The following is a 27,413-nucleotide window of genomic DNA, read 5'->3' as shown; positions in this document are numbered from 1 at the left end:
TCTTTTTCTTTCACACACACCTCCCTTAGATAGGCTAAGAGAGCCCTGAAACCTTTATTTTATGTGGGTGTGGAAACTGAAAAGGTGGTGATTTTTTCCCCTTAGGGATGGGAGATACTCCTTCTCCTTCCCTTCGGGGTGTCCCCCTCTTGGCTGCACCTCTGTGTACATCTGAACGTGGCCAGAGAGACATGTGTCACCATGGGGTTGAAGGGCTTGCTCAATAGAGGGAGATGATGAAGATGCAAAAGTCCCCCTCCCAGTCCCAGTCTTCTCTGCCAACAACAGGAGGGAAGCCTTCGGGTTGAGATGTTGATATGTGTGCGTGCGTGATTGTGTGTCTCTGTGTAGAGGAATACGCAAGGGCTGATCCTGTTGCAGTGAGTCTCCTCTCTAGTCTAGAACCTGCATTTCTCCCCCGCTGAGGATGACCAAGCACCACAAAATGGAGAACTTTGGAAAGAAAATGGAAGAGGACATCACCACACAAAAGCTCCAAAAACACTAGAAATCCATGCATCTTGGAAAAGAAGACCGTGTCGGCACAAAATGGGAAGAATCTCGTAAATAAACTGTAAATACCTTTCACACTGCAGCAACTGTGCAAAGAAACCAATATCGTGAATGAAACAGAAATGAATTCACTGTATTTTCCCCAAAACGATTCTAAACGGTTTGTGCACAACGTCGTATGAAAACCATTTGCCCAATTGTTCCTAATATGTTGGATAATTATGGGTCCTTATCTGTTTAAACTTCCAATGTTTCCCACATTATAAACTCTTAAGATTCCTCTTATTTCTAAATTGTCTGATGTGATCACATGGTTTTTATTTTCCTAAAAAAACTGTTCTACATTTCCTCTGAATCTATACTAGAACAATTGTCTTATTAGACCAAATAAAATGTCACAGAAGTGTGGAAGCTATCAGATTCTCCAAAATACTTCATCAAAAGTGGATGCTGGTCAATGATTTCCCCCTCCACCCAAAACTGTTTATCCCTGAGTTCCCATTTGCAACCTGAAATATGCATAGTACTTGGTAAAGCCTAATTTGAAAACCCACAGTCTCCTCCAAATGAAATAACACAAACTCTAGGGTTTCAACAGCAGTCAGCCCTAACCCCCATTTGCTTTCATTACCACCTAGCCTGATGGAACATGCTGGAGAAATCAAAAGCTTGCACAGTATTTTTCATATTTTCAGAAGTTAATAAAAACATGGATTTTGCTTTTTATTCCTTAGTGTCAACTGCCACCTTTAGGGGTTTTGTGTGATTTGTGGAACTACTACATTTAGCTGTTCAAGCAGTGGAATTCTACCTTGAAGGAAGATACTTTCTGTTATACTATCTGAAGATGGGACTTTATTCTCTGAGAGTACATCCTCTCCAACTACAAGGTAAAGCTACCCGACATGAGTTTCTAGATGAGAGGATACTGAAGAAGGATTTTAAACTGTTAATATTGTAAAGAAAGTTACACAGCTGAACAACATCTTTAGCCCAGGAGGACTGAATTAGCATTGAATGGGCATAGGGTGGAGGGGGAGAGATGTGTAACCTTTTCAGAACAGAAGCAATGTGCTCAGTCTTGAGACAGGATGAGAGTCCAGGATGTCGCTGTGAGCAGGACATGAGAAAACATCAGTGCCAGATTGAGGATGTCAAAGGAGAGAGGAACTGTCACCAATTAAATTCATCATAAAAAGCCAGACATACTGTCCTGAAATAACCAATAACAGATCCTAAATCCTATGGTACCTTTTAGTGGAATACTGAAAGAGGCGGGGTGGATGGGGAGAAGACAGACACAGAGTCTACATGCTGAATTGCACTTTGAAAATCTGACCTAGAAATGATTGGCAGAAGCCAGCTTCTATCTCCCTGTGATCTTGGTAATTTCAAAACACACTGTGTAATCCATATTATTTCTGCTGTATGACAATTTAATCCATCCTCCATACCTTGTCTAGTACCTCTCTTTCTCTCTCTTCCTTTGGTTCACACTGAACTGAAGACAATGAGCCACCGTATCTATTTCTACTCTTATGCTGAAAAAGCTTTTAAATCTTTTAAAACTCCTTGTTGTGGTTGCCAGAACTTTTTAACTTCTCCTATCCGGGTTGCCAGACGTGCTTCATTAGATCCCTTATTTCAGTGGATTGCCTATTATTCCAGAACAGTCTGGCTCCATAAAAGCAAAACAGATACACCATGCATTCTTTTTTCCGAGTGTGCTTGGAGATTCTGTCCCCAGAGTTTGACCCGAAATAAGCGAGATATACTATATGCAATACATGAATATTTGTGTCATTGGATCCAATGAGACATCTAACTCTTATTCTTTTAAGTTGAATTCTTTTATGGACATTCAATACGTGAAAATGGGAAAAAAAAGAGAGGGTAGAATTCTGAAACAGATGTGCACATGGGCTGAAAATATTTTTACAATATTAGTAATTTTCTGCTTGTAACTCTCCTATTTTCTAAATGGTGAAAAGTTCTACAGGCACTACATGCAAGATACAAATGTTTTCTTTGGGCTATTTGTTTTATTTCCATATAAAAACAGAGCATAGTAGATACAAATATATAATTCTTCAGCAGGCAGTCATTCCTTGGAGAACAATTTGTGCAGCCTCCCTCAAGGCGTCATCTCCTGTTGAAGCTAACTCTAGATTCGTTAGAAACCTTTTGATCTACTCAATTCTAGAATAGAATCTCTTAATTTTATCACATTCTACATGTATGGACAGTCAAGATGTACTGAGAAAGGAACAGGACCATACATCACTGACCCCATCCCAAACATTCAGCGTAACATATGAAAGAGACTACAGATATACAAGAAACACATTCTTTGGCTCTTTTACACATTTTGTCAAATATGTTTTGAGGAAGAGTAGCAGGTATTAGAGGACCTGGCTGCATTTTGGATCCAGCCCTGTATCCTAACTGCCTTAGAGTTATGATGTATTCTACTAGTTAGTCTTAACTAGAGAAGACCCATTGAATCATTTGTTCATGAGTGAGTCAGCATACAGGTATGGCTGGTTCTACTCCTGTTGGAATAAACAGTAGAATTCAAAGCAATGTACAGTGGACTCTTATCTTATCTTCCGGACCCCCTCCCCCCTGCATAAGCCAAAAACCCATATGCTCAAGCCTCATTCAATATAATGAGGCTTGTGCTTGCAGCGCAGCAGAGAGTATGTGCCACGGGCGCCATTCATTCCTTTGTTGTGCGGCTTCAGCATAAGCTGAAAGCCATGTATAGTTCACCTGCATATGGCATGGGCACACTGTATTCAAGAGTGAATGTGAACTAATCTGAATTGCTGAGTTGGGGGGAGAAAACCCTCAGGAAAAAATTGTTTCCAAATCCGTCAACCAGTGACTATATGATAGCCCAGAACAATGTACTAAATTATACAAGGTAGCAAGGAGGTTTAGGAAGTTGTGGTGCCACATGGCACTGTTGGACAGATTTAATCTAACCGAACAGGCTAGAGGAGGGGGAACAACTCTTTCAGGCTTAAACAGGAAAGTTCATTCATCAACTGACCCAGCCAATGTGCTGATTGATGAAAAAAAGTGTCAGGTCTCAGAGTGCTAAAAGAATTATCTATTTTTTATACCTTCCAACATTTCACAAAAGAAAATTGGGACATGTGTGGCCAAACAAAATCAAAGTGTGGTCAAGATGGCGAAGGTTACTATAGAGGAAGATCACACAAGTTAAAAGGTGTTTCAGTGGTTGCTTCTGCCAGGACTTACTGGGATGGGAAAGATTCTGTCACTTCACTTCTCTCCCCCCTCCCCCCTGAGTTAATTGAATACAAGCTATTTTTGCATGTTGAACTTAGTTTGCAGCAACTGAAGGAAGCTGTGGTCAAAGTGGGAAGTGGAACGGAAGAGAGAGAAACTGGGACATCTTAAAAGCAGCTGGAAAAGTGAGATGGTAGAGGACTGTCCCAGCCAAATCAGGAAAGTTGAATGGCACATATATTTCAGCCTGAGAATGCTCTTTAAGCCTTTTTCACATGTGTGTCAGCATAAGAATGCTCTTTAGGTCTTTTTCATGTGTTTCAGCCTGAGAATGCTCTTTAGGCCTTGTTCAGGGAGATATATATACAAAATTACAAAAGGTAACATGCATGACATCTATTTACATAATAACATCAATATATTTGTACATTGCTCACAGCCTGTCCATACCTACTTCCAATTAATGCTGCAGATGTGTCTGAGCCAGGAAATTCAAAATCACTCACTGCCAGAATGAATATGCTGAGTGGGCAAGTTGAAGCTAAGGTTCACTGGGCTGAGAAATCTGTTCTATGCTTAGAGAAAAACAAGTGAACTTGCACCCAAGCTCAGGTTTTAGGCCCAGGAAGCTGGACCCACATTAGATGCAGTTCAGTGTTGCTGGTGTATTTTTGCTTGTGGCCACATCAAGTCTGAAATGGCCTTTAAAGCACCTTTAATTTTTTTTTTTTTAAAAAAGCAGTCTGGCAAGATAGAGTGGAAAAAATTAAAAAAGAAAGAAAGAATCCATCACACCTTACAGGTGCATACCTGTTTGTGACATGCCATGGGTGTGTGTCTTCTTGGGACTGCATCCCACTAACATTTTATTTTATTTAGTGCAGGCCATGCATCCCCAAGGTCCACAGCAACCTCTCACCTGAATATATATGCTGTCTCCTAACCTCTCACTGTTCTCCCCCTCTGTTTAAGAGATGGAAAAGCAGAGAGAAGGGCTTGGATAAAGACAACAACAACAACAGAAGAATGAGAGACCCTTTCCACAAGATCTGGGAACTCAAAGGGAAGTTCAAACAAAGGGTTGGGATGCTCTGTGACAAGAAAAAGAACACACTACAAGAAATAAAAAATACATTGGATTTAATACTCAGAAAAGTTATATAAAAGATATGAACAAATAAATGACACATGCAATGAAGAACCATATGAACACAAAGCCCAAATTCTAAAAAGAGAGGTGGAAGTTGCAATAAAAGAAATTTGGAGGGGGGGGGATCACCAGGAATAGATGATATTCTCATTGAACTGCTATAATTCAAACAGACAGAATCAACTCTAGTGTTAACTAATATGGGGCAACACATATGGAAAACAAAACCAACAGACTAGAGACTAGCCAACAGAGTAGAAACTATCAATATATTTCCCTCCACAAAAAGGAGACACAAAAGACTGCAGCAACTATAAGAACGTAGCATTAATTTCCATGCAGGCAAAATTATGCTCCAAATTCTGCAACATAGACTCCGATCATACATGGAGAGAGAAATCCCAGAAGTGCAAGCAGAGTTCAGGAAAAGAAGAGGCACTGGGGACCACATTGCAAACATACAATGGAATCCTGCCGCCCCCCCCCCCCCCCCGCTCCCCCAAAAAATCAGCCTGTACTTTATAGAATTATAGCAAAGCATTTGACTCCATTGATCATGAAAAGCTTTGGATTGCTCTCAAACACATGGGAGTGCCACTACATCTGATATTCCTGATGAGAAATCTTTACTTAGGACAAGAAGCTACTGTCAGAACAATTACTAAGGAAAGTTAAAGAAGAAAATGCAAAGGCAGGCTTACTGCTGAACATAAAGAAAACAAAAATAATGACCATGGGAGGAACTACATAAATTCAACCTAGACAATGATGAAATCAAATTAGTTAATGAGTTCCTATATCTTTGATCAAACATTGACAAGAATGGAGAGTGTAGTCAAGAAATCAGAATAAGACTAGGAATGGAAAGGACAGCTATGAAAGGACTAGAAAAGATCTTAAGTACAAATATATATGACTGACCACTACAGCTAGACTCATTCAAGCCATTCTATTATCCATCAAAATGTATGGATGCAAGATCTGTACAATAAAGAAAGTGGATAAGAAGTAAATAAACTCATTTGCAATTTGGCACTGGAGAAGAATGCCATAGATACCACGAACTGCCAAAAAGACAAACAAATGGGTCCTTGAACAGATCAAGCCTGAAATCTTCCTGGAAGGCAAGGTGATTAAGCTGAGGCTGTCATACTTTGACCACATCATGAGAAGGCATGACTCATTAGAAAATACAATAATGACACACTAGGAAAGGTAGAAGGTGGCAGAAAGAGAGGAAGACCACATATCAGATGGATAGACCCAAATAGGGAGGTTACAGGCCTGAGCCTGCAGAGCAGTGGAAGTCAGGGAGTCTTGGAGCTTGCTCATCCCCATTTATGACTGGTGGTCAAATACTAGCATAGTACTACATATTCAAGATAAGACATTTGGTTTATCTTTGTTCTTCCACAGCCATGTAGGTTACATGTAGAGTACATTTATTAAACAAGCAATGGATGGAATAACCACTGTTTATATTCTGAGTCCATGCACATTCTTTGTGTGAAGCCCTTTGTATAAGCTATTCTCTTAAATCCCATTCATTTGTGGAATTTAAGAGGCCTAACTCTATGCAGGATTGCAGCCTCTTACATTACTTTGAGACAATACATATGGGCCAGACCTTAAATGAAATCCCCTGTTTATGATGTCAGATTGTACACATTCCTAGTGTTTATTTTCCCACTCATAACCCAGCATATTGGTTTTTAATACACACACACACACACACACACACACACACTGCAAATATTTTTCTTAGTTATTACAACGCATTGCATTACAACTAGAATGAGATATTTTGCCCTGTAATAAGATACAGCACACTGTAATTCAGTGCTCTATTACATTTAGAGATGTGCGTTTGTTATTTGGGGATTAAAATCCTGACAGTATCAAACATTAGTCTGTTCCCTCTATCTTTCCCTCCAAAATAATGCCTTTTAAAACTTCTGATTATCTGCCGGAACATATCCCCACATGTATTCACAAACTTAAATAATGTTCACAATAAATGCTCCTTTAATGTTTTAGTTGCACTTTCCCCACATACTTGACCTTTGTAAGACTCCCTGAAAAATTGTGCCACATTATTTGGCTCTGGTCCACACCAGGACATAAACACAACATAACAAGGACAGCCATTCCTCACTCTCAACCGGCCCAGCAATACTTTCTTACTTATTGGCTGTATGGAACTCAGAATGTATTTTAAAATTCTTCTGAGTTAATTAAAAATAAATTTTAAAAAATGTGGAATTTAGGGCTTCAGCTGTTTAAAGACCACTGGTGAATGAGATACTCTTTATATTTTAACAGTTCTACAAATGAGAAAATATTTCTTTAGCTCATTTTTTTAATGAGAGCCTCTTCCACTTATTTGAGTAACAGAGACAGAGGATATAATTGACCTTGATTTTGACAAAAAAAGAAATGGTAGCACCTGATTAAAGGCAGAAGGCTTTGGATGAAGAAAAGATGCCCAGTAAAGCGTAGTTTGTCAGTCAAGATTAGCATTTGATTATGGTTTATATTCTTCTGGGTATGCTCTTGAGACGGTTTCTACTTTTGGCTTTTACATTCCACAGAACGTCTGTAAAATCAGCAGGGACAGTGCTAATAAATTTATAATGTTGTTTTGTATTTCTAAACAAGGTACCTCAGTAATTAAGTGAAATATTTATGATGAATATAAAACAATGCAAATTCATTTGTTTGCCTGAAAGCTGGCTTGTTATTTATTTAGATTTATTTTTGAATGATCATTTAGACTGAGCCTCACCATGAAGAACAACAGAAAACAACTGTTAATGCAGGAGAACTCTGACACTGTATTTCGATACAGAGCCTATACCTTTGTGTGGCTAATTTATTCAAAAGGTTATCGAACAAATAACTTTGATCGAACTAGTAGCCTACTATTTTTCTCATTAGAACAACTGCAGCATTACCCAAAGGATAGAACGGATTAGGATACATTAAATTACTCTAAAGAAAATTGCATGTATGCAGATAACATTGAGAAACATTGATGATCTAGATGCTGAGGTATAGCATTAGAACAGTTCTTTCCAGATTATAAATCATTTGGTCTGTTCCAAGCAAAGTTATCTGTGCTTAAGTCCCTCGGAAACAGGACTTAAGGTAGTCACAGTTAGCTTATCCTGCTAAAGGGGCAATTTTTAAAACAACTGTACCAATTTACGTCTTTAGAAAACTCTGACAACATTTACATTAACACTGGCAATCTGGAATCTGTTTAACTTCATATGCTTTGATAACTGGGATAAAACAGAAATGAACTGTTTATTTCCCACGATTGTGTTTCATGTCCCAAATGCAGAAACTACAGTGTGCTTGTGGGGACGTCTCTGGTTATCCAGCAGCTGCCTCATTCTTTTTAAATTTTATTTATTTCATAAATATTCTTATATCCCACCCATCTTTCAGTACTATAATACAAGGGTGGTTAACCACCCAGGATACCAATAACCATAAGATGTAAATATAAACATCCTTTGTGAGACAGTACTTAAAATCTAATAAAACAGCAGCAATGTAAATGTGGAAAGTCTTGCATATATAGGTGATCCACATGTGGAACAGCAGAAATTGGAGGTAATGAGCTTCAAGTCATAAGTCATTTGCAATTAATTACTTTTTTATAATAACTACAGATTACTAAATTATATTATAAGTGTAATGTAATGAGGTTGTAAGTTATTGTTATAGTTATGGGCTGTATAGCTTTGCAACTTGTCTTTTGTATCACAGACCAGAGGATTGCAGCATTCTGACATTATTTTATTTTATTTTGTTAATGTTACTAAAATGAGTGTTTCTCAGTATTATGGAAATGAAGAAAGCAAATATATATATATGCAACTATAACAGCAATGAACAACTTTTTGGTTAGGGAGATTTTTTAACTTAAAAAATACTTTCTGTGGCATATTCTTTCATAAAGAATGGTACAGCTCATGTAGTGGTTTGTGCAGATGCAGCAAAGACCCTTGACAGTTTTGTTCATGCTTATGTTGCAAACACACATGGATCAAAAATACAGGACTGACTCATTCATTTTTCTCCTTTGGCCACTTCCTAGTAATATATGAAGAAGCCTAATGTACAAAACTGATGGAATTGTAATGTAGGAAATATTAAATTGGATATTCATATTTTAAAAGATCCTGGAGACAGAGAGAGCTCCGAGTTAACTCTTTATAAGTTTGCTAAGAAAGCATGTTGTCTGCTTGCTTGATCTCACCTAGAACATAGAGAGATGAATTGGAAACCTCTTCAAAGGCCTGGTAGGGATAATGGCTTTTTGAGCTTCCATTGCATATTTCTGATCACTAAATACACGTCAACTATCATCACTTTTGTTCTTTTTCACCATGCTTAGCTTCCTTATGTGTCAGAAGGAATAACATGTTTGCTATATGAGGGGTAGTAGATGTTCTGGTTTTGCATGATGACTATGTTCTGTGTTACAAAGTCCTTTTCCAGGATGTCCAAAGTCCAGTTCAAAGATCAGAAATCATAAGAAAGCAAGCAGAAATGTTGAAGTTACCCACCTACGCTTATCACACAAGTCATAGGCTTCCCCTGTCACCCTCTCTTATTTTGCATGTGTCCATATAAATTATCATATGAACATTTTATGCAAATTTACATCCTGATTTTTGGTGCACTTTGAAGGGCTACAGTAAGGGAATTTAGCAATGTACCCTCCATAAAGGGGTTTAGCACTGTAACAGAATTTGCCAATGCAGGGCCTTAAGTCAGCTGAGAATCAACCCAGTAATCTCTGAAGATAAAATATTATGTTATATAGTATAATAAATAGTGTGGGTTGAATATAATTGAAGGTTATTATAACACAAGTGGAGGTGAGTTGTTCAGCATTCTCTTTTAATTGCTTTTTACACTATATAAACTGAACCTAGAAGTAAGTTTCACTGAACTCAGTGGGACTTATTTTTAAGGAAATACAGCATATGTAAGATTGCAATGAGAGTGCCTGATGCTAAGCTATGTAGAAGCAGGTTTCTTTGCATTTATTTTTAATTCAGTTTTGATTTTATTAATATTTTTATTTGTTACATGTCTGCATAGTCAATATCTGCATGACAGAACTAATGAGAATTATTTCAATACTTTTACCTAGATAATACAGATTTTCACTCTTTTTTTTAAAAAAAATCACCAGCTAGATTCAGTTTGTTAACATATGTCTATTTCAAAATTACACAAGAATGGGAGGGTGGAGATGAGGGTGGAGAAACTGATGCTAAGTGCAACCCTGCAACATAATATTTAGCAGGTTTACTTAGTATTCATTGGCTCTTACTCTCATATATATGTTCATATTTTTGGAAAATAGCTTACATTGAAAACAACAAAAATGGTGAGTATCAGAATAACTTGGATTTTCTTGTTGCTATTCCATTGCTTTCTCAGCCTTTTTGTAGTGACATTGATTTGGCATGGTAACATACCTACATATTTTAGGAAAGAAAAACGATTTAGATTTAATCATGTTTATGGGCACTTGGTTGGTCCTGAGCAATTATATCTATTTTATATTTCATTAAAATCCATCTATACCATTCATCATCTTCCAATACACTATGTCTTTGCTCCATAACCTCTGTTTACTATAGGTTACTCTTTTATTGCCATGGATTGGGTGCTTCTACAGCTTAGTAGTTCCAAATAGGAAAGGAAGTTAACATATTGTGTAGGCTTTTATCACTTCTTATTTCTACTAAGCAGGCATGGAAAGATCCAGTGCATTGTGCATGGCTATCAGTGTCCCTCAGTTTTACTGCATGACATTTCCATGATCCCAGTATACCCAAAAGTCCCATTTGAGGACCTGAGATTGACAGAACTGAAAACCCACCAGCAGCCTAGACATGTTCTCTTGAACATGTAAAGATAACACAAGATTATGCTGATCAAAAACAGATTTTGAAGGTAAATACAGAACAGCTTCAAAATCCTCAATGCATTTGGCAGAGTCAGAGTGGTTGTCAGTGATGTCATAACAATATTTATGATGCCTCATAAATAGATGGCTCTGACTGTTTTCCTTATTTTTATGTATAAATTGCATTTTATAATGGCAATAAAACACTGCAGGCTGCACATTTCAGGGTGATTATTGCATTTCTCAGGTGGTTAAAGTTGCTCTAACTGCTTCTCAGCTCAGATTTCAAGAGTGTTTGCCCTGTGAAGAAGCCAAGAGCAAGCTGTATTTTAGGGTGTGTGTGTGCACCAACTTTCTTCCAGTTTTATGTCTCATTTCACTTTTGCGTCCCTGCTCCTTCTCAGTTTTCCCAAAAGTTCCCTTCCCAAATTTTTGCTGTGCACATGTTTTTGCTCTCTTAACATTGCGTGTGCTGGATGACTGGAGTATGGGTTTATTTCAGCAGTGTTTCTAGATACAAGGGTTCTTTCTAAGCAGATCAGCTAGATATGCCTTAGGATTGGCAGACAATGAAGTGCAGGGATCAGCTCCACATGTAGTTTAAGTCAGGATGGAATTATTCATCTAAGGGAGACAGAACTGATAGACACACAGCAGCTGATTTCTATGATTAAGGAGCATCAACATCAGTGGCAATAAGAAATAAATGAAACTTTTATTGTTGGAACTCCGTTAGAGATAGGTAAACTCTCTTAGGGTGTATTGAGACTGTAGAAATAATACAGTTTGACACCACTTTAAGTGATGTGGTTCCATCCTATGGAATCCTGGGATTTGTATTTTTGGAAGGCTTTTAGCCTTCTCTACCAATAAGTGCTGGTGCATCACAAAACTACAAATCCCAGGAGTTAAAGTGGTGGCAAATTGCATTATTTCTACAGTGTAGTTGTACTCTAAGGGTGCCAGGCTAGGCTAAGCTAGAATAAGGAGAGGATTAAGTTAGTTTTACTTTTGGAACAATGAAAGAGCAAAGAGGTGATGGAGAGAACAGGTGGAGAGATCCCGAAGAATATCAACCTAAAAGGGTGTACAGACTGGCGATAAAGGCCAGCCTAGGGGTGAAGTGGGGATGTGACATACACATACCACATGCCCCAACTCAGCCCCCATGCCAGTGTGATGCCGCATGCTGCACCATACAGCAGGCAACGTCATGATACTCCTCTGGCCCTGCTTCCAGATGACACAGCACCAAAGGAGCGCCAAAGGAGCGCCAAAAAGCCACAGTACCGGTGGCTATGGTGCCCTTTCCCCTGTGCAAAAAGGAGCCTCTTTTTGTGACTCCTTTTTGTGCCACAGAAAGGCCAGACTGGGGCTGCAGCATGTAGTTGCCACGGCCCTGATCTGTTGCTAAAAGGACACAAGTCTGTTGAGCCCCTAAGAGAGGTTAGGATAGGTGGATAGCATATGAGGAGATTTTAGGTCATGAAAACTTTAAAAAAAAACCCCATCACTGCTGCTCTCTCTCAGACATATTATCCCTTTAAACACTGATGATTATTGCATTTCCAACCACAGGTAAGTGTGTCCTTCCAGGTCCTATGTTAAGTTCTTTTACCCCAGAGTCTGTCCCTCTAGGTTTTACATTGGGCCCATGGATCTGTAGATATTCAGGTCCCATTAAATACAATGGATAGTAAAATGGTGCCCCTTGTATAAAATGGAAAAATCATGTTTTTCAGAATTCATAGTTTTAAAAATATTTTCAAGCTGTGGATGTTTGAATCCTTGGATATAGAATCAGTGGATATGAAAGGATGACTGTGCATCAACATGCACATTGTTTTCATGCTTGCCATTTGTCACAGATCTTTGCAATTAGGAAATATTTGGGCCTTTATCACTCTCATTGTCTTTTTTGGGTTATGATGGTCAAAAAATGATATAATAATAATAATAATAATAAATTTTATTTGTATATCGCTTTTCCTTAGATCAAAGCGGTTTACAGACCAATAAAACCGTTACAACATCTCATAAAATAGATAAAATGCAAAATACAAATTATATAAAATCTAAAAAAATAATCATTCAAGAGAGTAAGGCAGAGAGTCAATGGGATTGGGAATGCACAACTTCATTTTTCAGTGGGGAAGGCTAGACAGAAGAGGAAGGTTTTAAGCCTCTTTTTAAATGTTTCCAGGGGGGTCACAAGACGGAGCTCCTCGGGAAGACCATTCCAGATTTGTGGGGCCACCACTGAAAAGGCCATCTGGGATGTAACAATGTATTTGGAAGATGGAATTTCCAACAGGTTCTTCCCGGATATCCTAAGTGTATATATAGAGATCTCTCAACTTTCTTTGTTCAAAGGGATCTTGCAGCATGCTTTGAGTAATGATTTTCCAAACTAACACAAGTATGTCTTCGAATTCTACTTCGTCCACATTGATTCCTGAAAGTTCATCTCTGCAGTAATACACACACATCTATCCACCCATTTCTATTATTTGTATATGACCAGCTACATAGCTTCTACTGAGTACATGAGTAGTTCAAAATAATGATATGGTAATCCACAGGCTTCATTAGCAAAAGCTTTGAAACAATGCACTGGTAAAACTAGCTAGAATCAAATGTTTCAAAAACACTTTTTGTTTTATGTCGCATAGCATTTTATCTTCTGCATTCAACTAAAGGCATGCTACTTAAGGTATCGCCTGGAATCTTTCCTAGGCCACTTCTATTGAGAATTACTTCACATGTTATGAGCTGCACATGTGGTTGACTGATCTTATAATTGATTTTACTCACATTTGATTTTGTGCTCCACCACTTTTGTGTTACGCTTTATGCTATTTCTGGAAATAGTGTTTTGTTACGGCCCATGAACTAAGACAATACTGCCTTATCATCTGGAAGAATTATGAGCTGCAGCAACAAACTACTTTCCACTGTATCCTGTGACAACAAACAAGGGACCCCAATTTTCTTTGTGTTAAAATATGTGCTCTCCAGAAACATACAAATATGTGGCTTCTCTTCTCAGACGTTATAGGATGGAGCAAAAAAAAAGGCAGTATGACTATAGTATGCTTCCTGTTGCCACATCTTGTAATGTGTGAAACTACCTTGATGACACCCCCACATCAAGGTTTTCTCATTTGCTGTTATTTCAAACTGGCTTACACTGGATAGTGAATGCTTCTATTCTGCACTGAAAAGTACTGTGGAAAATATTTAGGATATTGCTTTTAAAGATCTTGGCTTTGCTGTTTTTACTAAATTGTGTAGATTTCCATTTCAGTAAACTGGCTTTCATAAATCCAGTCAGTGATTTGTTGATGATAAGACCTATTTTGTTTGGAAGAGTTGTCATGATCCACCACCGAAATGCCCACTACGAATTCAGGTCAGCCAAACCTAAGTAAAATGATGCACATTCCCAATCCAACCTCAGTGAACAGCTAACCATATCTGCAAAATTATAGGGTAGGCTTTCAAAAGGTAAAAACATAGGCAGGAAATTTAAATTACCAGTGAAAGCAAGTGGGCATTATGCAACTTATAGTTATTTTTGTATTTGTAAATCCACATTTTTTTCATTTACAGAAAGGAAGGATCTTATGAAGCAGTTCTAGAAAGAATTAAAGGGAACCTGGCAGTTGGTATATGTGGACATGTGGTGCTCCTTATTACTAATATGGGGCACAGCCAACCCTACCATTAGACAGAGTGAGGCAACAGATTTTGATTATTATGGAAATGTTGCTATTGTTAGATTTTTCAGTTGTATTGCTTGTTTCTACTGCCAGGATGCGATTGCTGATTTTTCTGCTTCATATGCCAGAATAATTTGGCTGGCTCTGGTCACCATGTACCTGGACCTGGGCAAGTGAGGGGCACATTTCCTGTTCTAACTCAGGCAGAAAAATATTTGGGGCCACTCCTGAATTAGAGCCAGTTTGCTTTATGCACAAGGCCACTCAGATGTGAGAAATCAACTAGAAACTGAAGTTTCAAGTATCTTCTCCATTCAAGGAGCCATTTTACATGTATCAAGTTAGGGTAGTAATTTTTTATACATTTCATTCCTGGAAGGAAAATGTATAACTTTGCTATTTTTCTCCACACTGTGATAAAATGCTCAAAAGGTCTGGAACAAATTCTGCACAAAAACCACATATTAGCATTTTATGTATAAAAAATGACAGAAAAGGAAATGTAATTTCTACACAGAAAATACTGTTTTCTGTACAAAAACAGTGTACAAAAACCATTTGAGTCCCTCCTTCACAGAATAAGTCCTAAACTGTGAAGTCCTGAACTCATCCATGCGGGATTTTCCTCATCAAGTTTTTTCAAACTTATTCGGGTGTATTATTCATTTTTTTAATAAAAATAATATTTCCATACCTGTATCAGATAAACAAAGCAGTTCATTTTCAGGCCAGACTGTGTGTTCTCCATGTATTCATTCATAAGTCCATCCACTCCTATATTCATATAAATATAGTAGTTTAAAAAAAATCCACATGAATCTTTAAAAAAACATACATATATATTTAATTGCATATTTTCCTTTAGCAAAGATATATTTATAAAAGTATTGTAGGACTATGTAAACATATTTTATTCCCACACACATTTTAAATGCATTTTTGTAGTGTTCCTTTTGTCCAAGAAGGAGCCAGTGTGATGTAGTGTCAGGAGTGACATTTCCCCTTGTTAAGTTCCAAGGTAAGTCACCTATGCCATCATTGTTAGGGAAAGGAACTAATTACAACTAATTGCTTACTTGTAAGCCAGAATGATGTAGTGGTATGAGTGTTGGACTACAACTCTGCAGACCAGGGTTCAATTCCCAGCTCAGCCATGAAACCCATTGTGTGACCTTGGGTACGATAACTGCTTTCAGCCTCAGGGGAAGGCAATGGCAATTTGGCAAACCTCCTTTGAACAAACCCTAACAAGAAAACCCCATGATAAGCTTGCCTTAGGGTTGCCGTAAGTCAGAGAATAATTGAAGGCACACAACAATAACAAACTAAATACTTAAGGCAGTGCTCAAATCCTTGTTTGGCCATGGAAGCCCAAGGGTGACCTTGGGCAAGTCACACTCTCTCAGCGCAAATGAAAGGCAAACCCCCTCTGTTGCCAATAAAACCCCATGATAGGTTCATCTTAGGGTCACCATAAGATGGAAACTACTTGAACACACACGGAAACCACCACCTTTGGCCAAGAATAGAATCACAATATTCAGAGGAATCCACAGGATAGTTGTATTCTGATCTTCATATTTGTCTGGGACGTGTGCATCAGGTCATTTCATGTCAGCATTTATAAAATCTGAATTATTCAAGCATTCCTAGGCAGCCATTGTGTGGTTTGCCTCCCTTTTGATAATGACACTACCTTGAAACAATCACGTGGTAGTAGCCAATTTTGAGTGGTAAGCAAAATATGAATGAAATAGTTTTAAGGAGATTATTTCAGATTAAAGTATAGAGACTGCCAGAGATTTTAGCAGCAACACCTAAAGGCGTGGGTTTTTTAGTGCATTACAAGTGAAACTTTGTTTTAAAGCAGTATTTGTTGTGATTGATTGATTTAAAATTCTTCATTCCTACTTCTGCTTTGAAGGCAAGAATTTGGCATGTTGCTCCTCTGCTGACTTAAGTACTAGTAACAATTATGAGTCACTGTGAAAAAGAGGAAGCAAAAGGGAGGGAAAAAAGGAATGTGGCAGGACCTTTATAATTATCTGGTTTTTATTTTAGCATGAGCTTTTATGGATATAAACCCACTTCTTCAGATGCAGCTACATGATTCCTTTGATTTTTTTTTTTTTTGGAAGAAGTAGAGCTGCCAGAGATGTATGGTGGTACCACTAACACAGGACTAGCAGGCACAGATACACATTCCATGAAGGAATAGCACAATGGCAATCAGGAGAGACAACTTCTTCATTTCATTTATTTCTTTTTTTTAAAAAAGATTTTTTGCAGTCATGTTTGCCATCTCCATTGATCAAGAGAGACAAAGAAGAAGAAAAAAGCTATCATTACTTGTTCCTTGTACCTGGAATCACTGTTCATTCACTGGTTAACTTATTTAAAAAGTGTTTTTATATGAACTATTTTCTTGGCTCACTTCCTGCCTTCTGATAATGAGACCTGGTATTGAGGAAGCAAGGAGGGTGAAGTAAAAGTGTGATGCTAAGGTCGGTGATGGTGTCATGAGGACATCTTGCCCATGGCTCCTTCAAATCTAGTAGTGCCACTGGAGAGAGAAGTGATCTGGGGGAATAACACTTTCTTCTGAAATACAAGATACTGTGCTATTACATATTATTTTATTGCCCAGAAAATACTGCCAGAGGTCCTGCATTGGGAAACGTATATGTCTCATGTAGCCATGTTTCTAGCTACCTTTCTTAATTGTACCACTCCCAAAATCCACTCAGTCATTTTTGTAGCTACCCCGATGATTTATTTATTTATTTATTTTTCTGCCACCTTTCTCCCCAAAAAGGGATCCATTTCTGGGTTGTTGGAGAGTGGGAGGACCAATGGCAATGTCTCCAGGTATTTTCCTTTAGCTGGATGTGCCGCAACAGGCACATGTGTGGACTCCCGATAGTCCTTCAGATGTTCCTGTATTGCCACTGATACTTCCACTCTCTGACCACCTGACATGTTTGTGTTGGGATAATTGCATGACTTACAAGTTGGATATCCTGGCAGGGAGAAGGGATGCTTTTGATCATTATGTGGCCAGAAGGGAATTCCAATGGCAAAAATAAGTGAGTTGTGATGGCATATGTTTAACTAAAAAACCCAAAAAACCTAGCAGGATTGCAGCCAATGTTTCTGCACAGAAAATGATGTTAATAGTTAATAGTATAGCCTTGTGACGTGGTGAAGTAGGTACCACAGTGTTTATTCTGAGTTCTACAAATGTATTTAGCAATGTAAACAGTGATGTTGAGTCATCACTCTATCCAGAAAATCAGTTTATAGTTGAATCATGTAATCCAACGCTCAAAGCCCAATCTGCTCAAAGACTGGAATGATAAGGATTGCTATAAGACCATGGAGATGGGATAAGGACAGGATCACTTCCCCATCCTTATCCCTTCCTTAAACAATCCTTAACCCAGATGGAGTGAAAGGCATTCAAATTCTTGCACCGATCCTGTCATTAACTGCCATTAACCCATCTTTAAAGTGGCATTGTAATAACACAAACTTCCATTAATAAAAAAATGCTGGCCTATTTCACTTAAATGATGGATTAATGCCAGGTTAATGACAGGATTGGCACGACTTCATCAGAAAGCCTTTAGCTCCATTGTGGTCATTCATATTTCCTGGATGGGATAAGCATGAATGCAGTGAGAAAGTCCTTCCCACAATTGTGTGGGGAGGACGGGACAGTGATGAGACAGGGACGGGACATCCCTCGTGTGATAATCTCACATTTTGTTATTGTTGTTGTGTACACATCACACAATATCTAGTATTTTCAGAGCATACTTTGAGGATCCATAGATTCATGGGTCCAGGTAAGTACCTCCCACAGATGAAGGTCACAATCCCACACCTTTATTATGAACACAGCTTCCCTGACCAGTATATCACCTGGTGGGCAGTCTTCTGATGATAAGCCTCTCCATACTTAACTAAACTGGTCTTTGGTTGACATAATCGACTTTGCCACAAGGGCCATTCTGAAAGCCATACCAGTTTTTCATAACTCATCAGACATAGCCCTGACATAGTATTCAAAGATCCTGATTCACCCCACTGCCTGGACAGGATGGTAGAGAAGGACTTTGGGAAGGTGAAGATAATACTTCCGTTAGTTAATGAGCATCTGTGGACCAAAACTAGCCATAGAATGGTTGCTTATTTTATTTATTAAAATAAAGGACAGAGGTCATTTTCACACTACACAGTTACAGCCCTATGATTCCACATTAATAATTATAGTGGTATCCTATGAAACCTGAAGTTTGTAATTTGGGGAGGCACTATAGAAATTTTGTGGCAGAAAATTCTTAATCCCCCCCCCCCAAAAAAAAAATACCCCTGCAAGTTCCAGGATTTCATAGAATGCTTGCCATGACAGTTAAAGTGAAACCATAGCACTATAACTGGTGTGGATGAGAGCTGAGTCATTTTTTGTGTTTTCCTAAAACACCTAAGGTACATTAGCACTAAATCTGCTCCAGTGTATGTCAGCAGCAGCAGCAGCATTATTTCACCATCAATGTGCTTCACAAAATTTCATAAGCAAAAAAACCCCAAACAGCCTATGCCTGAAGAATTTACTCAAAAAGTGACAGAGCAAAGGCAAGGGAGGGAAAATAGGAGCAGACAAGATTTGTAAGGAATAAATGCTAGTAAAATGCACTTACATTTAGTTAATTTGCTTACAGCAGGCAATATAGTGATAGCAACAGGAACAATGTTCTTTATCATAATTCATTGTTTACATATGCAGTCCAAAGGCAGCCATATGTTTTGAGGTGAGCTCCCTCAAAAATCATATCCAATGTGTTACTGAATTGTTACCAAGACAGCCTCTGCTTTTGTAATATCACTCCAGACATGAGGGGGTGATCGTTTTTCTTTTTAATTCTGCTTTTTAACACCAGTTGACTCCACTACTGTCCATCATTTTTGAAACCATATGAGTGAAGGAGACTGGGAAAGCCCCTGCTTCAGAACGTTATACATTCAACACCAATGTGACTGTCTGGCAATGTTAAGGACCATCTGTTAATAGTAACGTCATTCTGAAAAATCCAGTTTTCAGAGACCACATTCTCTGTAGTCATTCCATATGCCACAATTAATCAGAAAGCTGACTAGCCTGTGAGTAGAATGCTCTCATGTTTAAAGGTACCAGTTCTCTTTCTGAGCCAGCAAGGCCTGTATTCAATTGACTTGAGTTCTGAGAATAACATTCGGCTCTGGGCAGAAAACCAGGATACAAAATCCACAGGGCTCCATTTCTTAAACACAAAAGTGGGTGGGGCGGGAGTTTTCACATCTCATTATCCCTTAAAATGCCAATCCACTTCATGTTCCACATGGGGCTGAATAACCACAGCCCTTATGGATTTCTACGGCTGTAATTAATTCCCCATCTTAAAATTGCTAGGAGTTTGCTTATGGGTGGCTTCCATGCATGGCGATACCTCTATAACCACACAGGAATGTGGAGCATTCATTTACTGCCTCCTTCCTCTGCAGAACATTGTCCAATTAGTGCTCAGCTCTTCATTGGACCTTGAACGTCTCTTCTGTTCATACAAGAAGACCACTCTTTCCTGTTCCAGATGAATCAAAGCAACTGCTTAGTAAGGAAAGCAGTTTAGAGGGAATGGTCCTTGTGCAACATATGCAAGGAGAACAAAGGCGAGGCATGATCTTTTTTCCATTTGGGGGAAAAACTTGGAATCAAAGAAGTACAGGCTTTGGCACTCTAGAAATGAATGTAGAGTCAGGTACAAGCAGCAATAAGAAAAGTTGAGATATGGATGGGAAAGAAGGTGATGCTGGTCTCAGTTGCTGAGGATCACTATGAAAGGTTTCCCTGCGCAAGGGAGTGCAAGAATGGCTATGTAATTATACTGGGGTATAACCACACTGCATAATTATAGTACCCTGATACCACTTTAACTGCCATGGCTCCATTCTATGAAATCCTGGGAATTTTTATAAAGTACTTCTATTTCTAGAGATCTTTGAGGAGTTCGCTACGCAGATTCCAGGATTCTATAGGAGGGATCAAAAGGTCTTATGTGTTTATTGCGGAAACACATCATGCCTACAAGAGAATATGTTATCTGGCTTCGACTAGGAAGAGATCCAACCTCTTAGGGAGTAACTTAAATTGTTTGCTTTACTATGAAACATAGTTGAGGCCTCAAACTATCATAATGCTAGCAAATAATGCCAAGTGGCTTCCTTTTCCTCTTTATCTCTGAGAGAGACAGATGGTCCTGCCTGCAACTTTTGGTACCAGTAGGATTTAAGTATTTGACCAACAGTAGGAAGAAAAAAAGGTGTTTATTCTTATCTGGTCTAGCAATGCTTTTCTTCTAGAACAGAGCTTGAAGAGATCCCATAGTTGTCCCTTCTACTGAAAACACTGTTCCAAGGAATTTACTATTTATTATCATTTGTTAGAAAGCATTAAGCACTCTTCTGATTCCTTTGATCTCTCAAAGCAACATATAATAAAAGACATTGCAAAGCATTTGCATTTCTTAACCCACAGCCAGACACAGAAACTCAAAAGGGATGGACCCAGACTAATATCTCTTGGGAAGGAGTTCCAGAATCAAAGTGCTGCTGCAGAGAAAGCCCTGTGCCATGTACTCAACAAGCAAGCCTCCTGGGATGATCCAGGAACATCAAGCAACATGTCCTCCAACATTTCAGAGGTGAAATCTGGGACATGTGGAGACAAGCAATGTCAGTGTGTGGCCAAAATGATGAGTTATTAAGAAGAAAGGACACACAGACTAAGGAGATTATCACACTTAAAAACCTGGCTTCTCCTCTATGGGATACAGTCGGGTTGCAGATTGCTACCGAGTATTATCAGACTTAATTCGCTGCTAATACTGCTGGGCGATTGCAACACGGCTGCATGCCAGTTTCCAGGTGTGCTTTGGAGGCCGCTTTTCCAAAACAGGAGCTTGCCATCTTGGAAAAGTGGCCTCTGAAGGGCGCTTAGGATCCGGGATGCAGCCAAGTTGCAATCGCCCGGCAGAATCGGTGGCAAATTAAGTCTGATTATACCAGGCAGCAACCCGCAGTCCAACTGTATTCCATTGGGGAGCAGTCAGGTTTTTGCTAAGTGCAATAATCTCGTAAGAGAGGCTGCATCAGTGTGCATGGAAACTCAGTTTGTACTAATGGAATTTTTTTAAAAAATGTCCCCAGTTTACTTCCATTGGTGCAAACTGAGAAGTAGGGAAGTGGGAGGAGGAGAGAGAAACTGGGATATTTTTAAAAGCAGCTGAAAAACCAATATGCCAGAGAATTAATCATGACTGCCCCTGCCAAATCAGTACTTACATTTATCTCCTAGAGATCTCTGTTGGGGGAGTGGACTGCAATTCTCTAAAGATCTCAACAAACTGCAGATCCCAAGATTCCATAGGAGGATCAAAGCATCATATGTGTTTGTTGTCAAATTGAGACAACTGGAGGGTATGAAACATATATATATATATATGTATATGTATATGTATATGTATATGTATATGTATATGTATATGTATATTCAATTGTGAAGAAAGAGCCAGGTGAATGGATAAAGCATCTGTATGAACTGGCATTATGTGCCTATTAGTGACTTTTTAAAAAAATGCCAATTCCCATACATTGCTCTCTTTAAATCAAAACAGGTTTCCATTACAATTTGTTCTGTTAACCCCCCCACCCTTTAGCAGAATACATTTCTCACACACCTCCCTCTCTCCTTACTGAAGTAGTGGTGGAATTCTGACTGCAAAGCAAGGCCCTTTACAAGCTCCATTAAATGAAATGAGAAGCATCTTTTGTGAATAACTCCCCCCACAAGAAATCTTACGTTTCCAGGCATCCCTTTACCTACCTTCATGAAACAACTTATACATTCGTAAAACCTTCATTGAAGGCAGCTCTGCAGTTTTATAGAAAACAACATGCCAGGGATGCAAAGATCTTGCCAGTTCTGTGAAAAATGACACCAATTAAAACTTAAATTGCTTGTTTTCTCATAAGGTACATATTTTCATAACTTTGAAATCAAATAATTGCCGCTTTTATATTAAATACAATAAAACAAAAAGGATGCTAGTTTAGAGCAACTGCTACAAGCATTTTAATATAATTTTCCCACCATTTAAAGTCACAAAATATGGAAAGCAAGTCAAGTATGCAAAGTTCCAAGGAGATGAAGAAACTCCTTCAGATTATTACATCATTTGTCTTTTGTGTCAGGAAATGTGCATGTGATTTCATTGTTTGATTAAATGCCAAAAAAGGCATATTGTGCTTATCTAAGTGATTACAGATTTTATTCATCTGAAAAAAGGTATTCCTTAATACTTTGACATTAGTTGACTTTTCTGTGATTCTCCAAACAACTTAAAATATGTTGAACTCCAATTTTTGCTTCCTTGCTTTTTTACTTTAGAATAATAACACAAAGAAATAAAGTTCACTTTTCTGAAACTCAGTCCCAAGTGATTTCCAGCTTGTAAACAGTCCTCTTTGTATGGAATGCCTGTGTGAGTGTGTGTTGTCTCTGGAAAACATCATATACATTAAAAAAATGCTGCATGTGAATCTTTGACACTATTGGTTTGTTGTTCAGGAAAACTAAGATAACCATCTTTCAGGGTGGATTAAAGATTCATTTACTGTGCTAGCTGGAGCAACAAATGTTGTATTGCGGGAGCATATTTCACTGACAAAGAAATGTGTTCCCACATGTGTACCTTTAAAAGTACACATTTGTTGTCAGAAAAAAAGTATCAAATGTAAGTATGTCTGTGTGTATTCTATTCAGCACAGACACTTTGGTAAAATGTGAACTCTGGTATATTGTGATGTGTTTGGGAACTGGTAGGTGGAAGGCAGGGTGATCAATGATTTGCAGAACCAGAGCCAATAGTAGGTGGAGCTGACTATTCTATTTTTCTGTGCAGTGACAGCAATTTTTTTTCTTTGCATTGACAACAAAATTACTTAAGATCATTAGCTCAGGACAGGAGGTTGAAAGCTGACCCCCAAGTCCCACTTCACCCCTCCATCCTCTTCTAACTCTTCTATATCCACAGATACCATCCCCCAAACCCACTCATCCATTTCCATTATTTTCATTCCATTGAGATCCTTCTCCAGATAACTACCTAGTCACAAATCTGTCTATGGGTGCATCTACACTGCAGTTTGACACCAATGGTTGTGGCTTCATCCTACAATATCCTGGAATTTGTAGTTTTGTCACGCATCAGCACTCTTTGGCAGAGGAGGAGAAAGACCTTGTAAAACTACAATACCTGGATTCCATAGGATGGGCCTACATCACTTATTTCTCCAGTGTAGATGCACCCTATGTGACACAATGGTAAAAGCCACATATACTGCATTTTCCAGAACTATCATGGCACAAAAATCCAAAGCATAAATCCTTGTGATACTTAATGTTAATGCAGGTTGAGTCTCCTTTATCAAAAATGCTTGGAACCAGCACTGTTTTAGATTTTTGATTTTGAGGAAAAATTTTGGAATACCTATATTTGCATATATGTACATAATGAGCTGCCCTGCAGATGGAACCCAAGTCTAAACACAAAATTAATTTATGTTTCATATACACCTTATTCCCATAACCTGAAAATAGTTTAATACAATGTTTCTTTTAATGGTTTTGTTCATGAAACAAAGTTGGTGTACAGTGAACTATGAGAAAGTAAAGGTGTCATTATCTCAGTGACCCATGAAAAATATTTTAGTTTTTGGAGGATTTTGGATTTTGGAATTCCAGATATGGGAGATTCCACCTGTATATCAGACATCATCAAGTCATAGAGCACATCTGTGGATACCAGCTCTTCCACCATGTATGCATGTACTGAGTTCCTACAACCTGAATTGAGCCTCCCCAGCACCTTCTTTTTTGCCCTATGATGTACCCTGTGAGAAGTGGCTTAGGGAGCTGGGTATATTTAGCCTGGAGAAGAGAAGGTTAGGAGGTGATATAATAGACCTGTATAAGTATTTGAGGGAATGTCATATTGTAGATAGAACAAGCTTGTTTTTGCTGCCCCAGAGAGGAGGAACAATAGATGCAAGCTACAGAAAAAGAGATTCCACCTAAACGTTAGGAGGAACTTCCTGACATTGAGAGCTGTTGGACAGTGGAACACACTCCCTCACAGAGTGGTGGAGTCTCCTTCTTTGGAGGTTTTTAAACAGAGCCTGGATGGCCATCTGTCACATGGAGTACTTTTAGTGTGTATTACTGCATGTCAGGGGTTCAACTGGATGGCCCCTGTGGTTTCTTCCAACTCTATGATTCTTCTTGGCTGCTTGGTAGAGAAGGAGGCATCTTCCAATAAGTGGTTGCTGCTAAGGGGAGCCTTCACCACTGCCAGCCACAAGGAGCACCAGGACTCCTGTGGAACATAGCTGCCCATGCTGGGCAGGGGAATATGCTTTTCCTACTTGCATGGATATCCCCTCACAATGAAGCAAGTGGGACAGCTATTAACTTCAGGGGTTCCCTAAATCCTATGGTTAATCATATTTTAGGGTTCTTAACATGTGGTCTGTGAACCCACATATGGTCATGATGTCCTCATAGAGGGTCTACAAAAGCTTGAAGGGTGCTGTGCCCACCTACTCCCCACACTGGAGTGGCCACAAGACAGGTGACAAAGCAACAGCTGGCTAGTTGGGTGGGCCTGCGTGCTGCTGTTCAATCCACTCCATCTGCAAACTGGCAGGAAACAGCAGAAGAAAAGTCTTCTCCTCTGGCACCTCTGAAGGAAGGTTCAATGGATGGTGTAATTGTTAATCAGTGTCCAGGTATTATTATTACAGTTGCCCCTCCTAACTTGCGGATTTGAGATCCTTGACTTTAAATATCCACAGTGGGTGACCTCCGCTATTTTCAAGCCCATGGGATCCCCTGCAAAAACGGAGGACCAACTGTATTATTATATTGTATTATGGTTTTAAATCTTGAGTTAAGTTGGGGGGAGGGGTCCTTTGCAACAAAAAGATATTCAAAGGGGGTCCCTGGTAAAGAAAGAACCATTGCTATATAGAAAAGGAAGCTTAACTATTAAACATTTGCTTTCACCACTGCTACAGGACCCTCACTGCAATTCTAACTTGATGTTACTGAGTAGTCATTAAGAAGGGGAAAAATTACAAGGACTGTGAAAAATCTTGCTTGGATCATCTCACTAGTGCTCTCTGCATTTCATTTTCCCATCAGAATAACCACACAACTGTTGTCCTTTCCCATCTTCCATTTGAAATAGATTTTCTTTTTAGAAGGGCACAATGGCATTGACAGTGAGGCTGTCAGTTTAAAATGATGGTACAAGCATCAGTACTCCCTGTCAATTTGGGAGAAAGGAAGAGGAATGTATGAAATTAAGAATGTATTGAGTACTAAGATATCAAAAGACAGCTAAACATTTTCAGTCACTCAGGGAACATAAACTGATAGATTATAATGAGATCCCCAAAGTCCTGTGATCAGCCTAGAGTAAATAGAATGAAATACCAATGAGTTTGCTAATTGTAAATTATCTGTTGTCGTTGCTGTTGTTTTAAAAAGGACTTAGTGATCTGGATGCTGTCCTATTGTGAAAAGTTTCAATTGTATGCAGTATTCTTATTAATCTATTAGTAATATTTTCTCCCCTTTGGCAATGATAATCATTCATGGGGAGGGGGGATGGTGATATTTGTGTTATAATAAAATATGTGTGATTGTTACTATTCAAACTGAACCTATCATCAGAGTCATCCTGTTATTAAAAGTAACACTATAATTCAGCATCTTAGTTTTTAGGCACAGCTAGTAATGCAAGCAAATGTGTCTCTCTGCCGTGGGACAAAGATTAATGCCATGTGTACGGAGGATTCCCTACCACAATTTAGAAGTTTAGTGGCGCCATGATGCCCCTGTTTTATATGGTGGCTTGCCAGAATAAAATTACATAAGCCAATCCTGAATGCATTCCTGTTGTACTTGTTTCTTTTGTTTTTGGTAATACAACCACATTTATGTAAGTAAATAAATAGCTTGAATGATCTGAAATCACCTACCATGTCTCAAATGTAATATGCAGGGACTAAGGTGTATTTATTTTGTTTAAAGTCATGAAAGAAAAAAAGTTCTCTCAAGGACAGACTTTTCTTTCTTTCTTTCTTTCTTTCTTTCTTTCTTTCTTTCTTTCTTTCTTTCACTTTCTAGCCAACTAACCACAATAGAAATAGGTTCTTTTTAACATACTGTAATGGGAGAATTCCTTTCAGCTGGAGGGTGTTTTATTATTTAAATTGGAAGCTGTTGTTTCTCAAGAATATACTACATTATAGCCTATGATGTGTGATATATTCCCCATACACATGCATTTGTGTGCTTAAATACAGACTGAAATTGTTTACATACAATATAGAATATAGTATGAACTCATAAAGTAGTACAATGTTTTTATCCTAACATTGTGGCAATTGAATACATGTGCAATATAGGCATCTGCACATAAGGAAAACATCACTGTTACCGCCCTTATGTGGGGACAGTATGCCTTTATAATAGGCAAGGATCTTGTGCTAAAGAGTTAATCCTCTAACTATCTCCAGAGGGATGGTGATGTAGTCTATCACAATAGTACAGTGGTACATTTTGAAGTATATGCACTCAGCATGCCCTTAAAGCCACATACCCACAAAGAGAGTCCAAATTTCAGACAACTGTGTTGATCTATATAAAGATACTTCTAGCAGTTTTCAT

The sequence above is a fragment of the Sceloporus occidentalis genome, unplaced genomic scaffold, assembly GCF_023333645.1.
Source record: "Sceloporus occidentalis isolate IW3139 unplaced genomic scaffold, rSceOcc1.0.p SCAF_4, whole genome shotgun sequence".
Classification (NCBI taxonomy): Eukaryota; Metazoa; Chordata; class Lepidosauria; order Squamata; family Phrynosomatidae; genus Sceloporus; species Sceloporus occidentalis.
Note: the sequence above shows the minus strand (reverse complement) of the source record.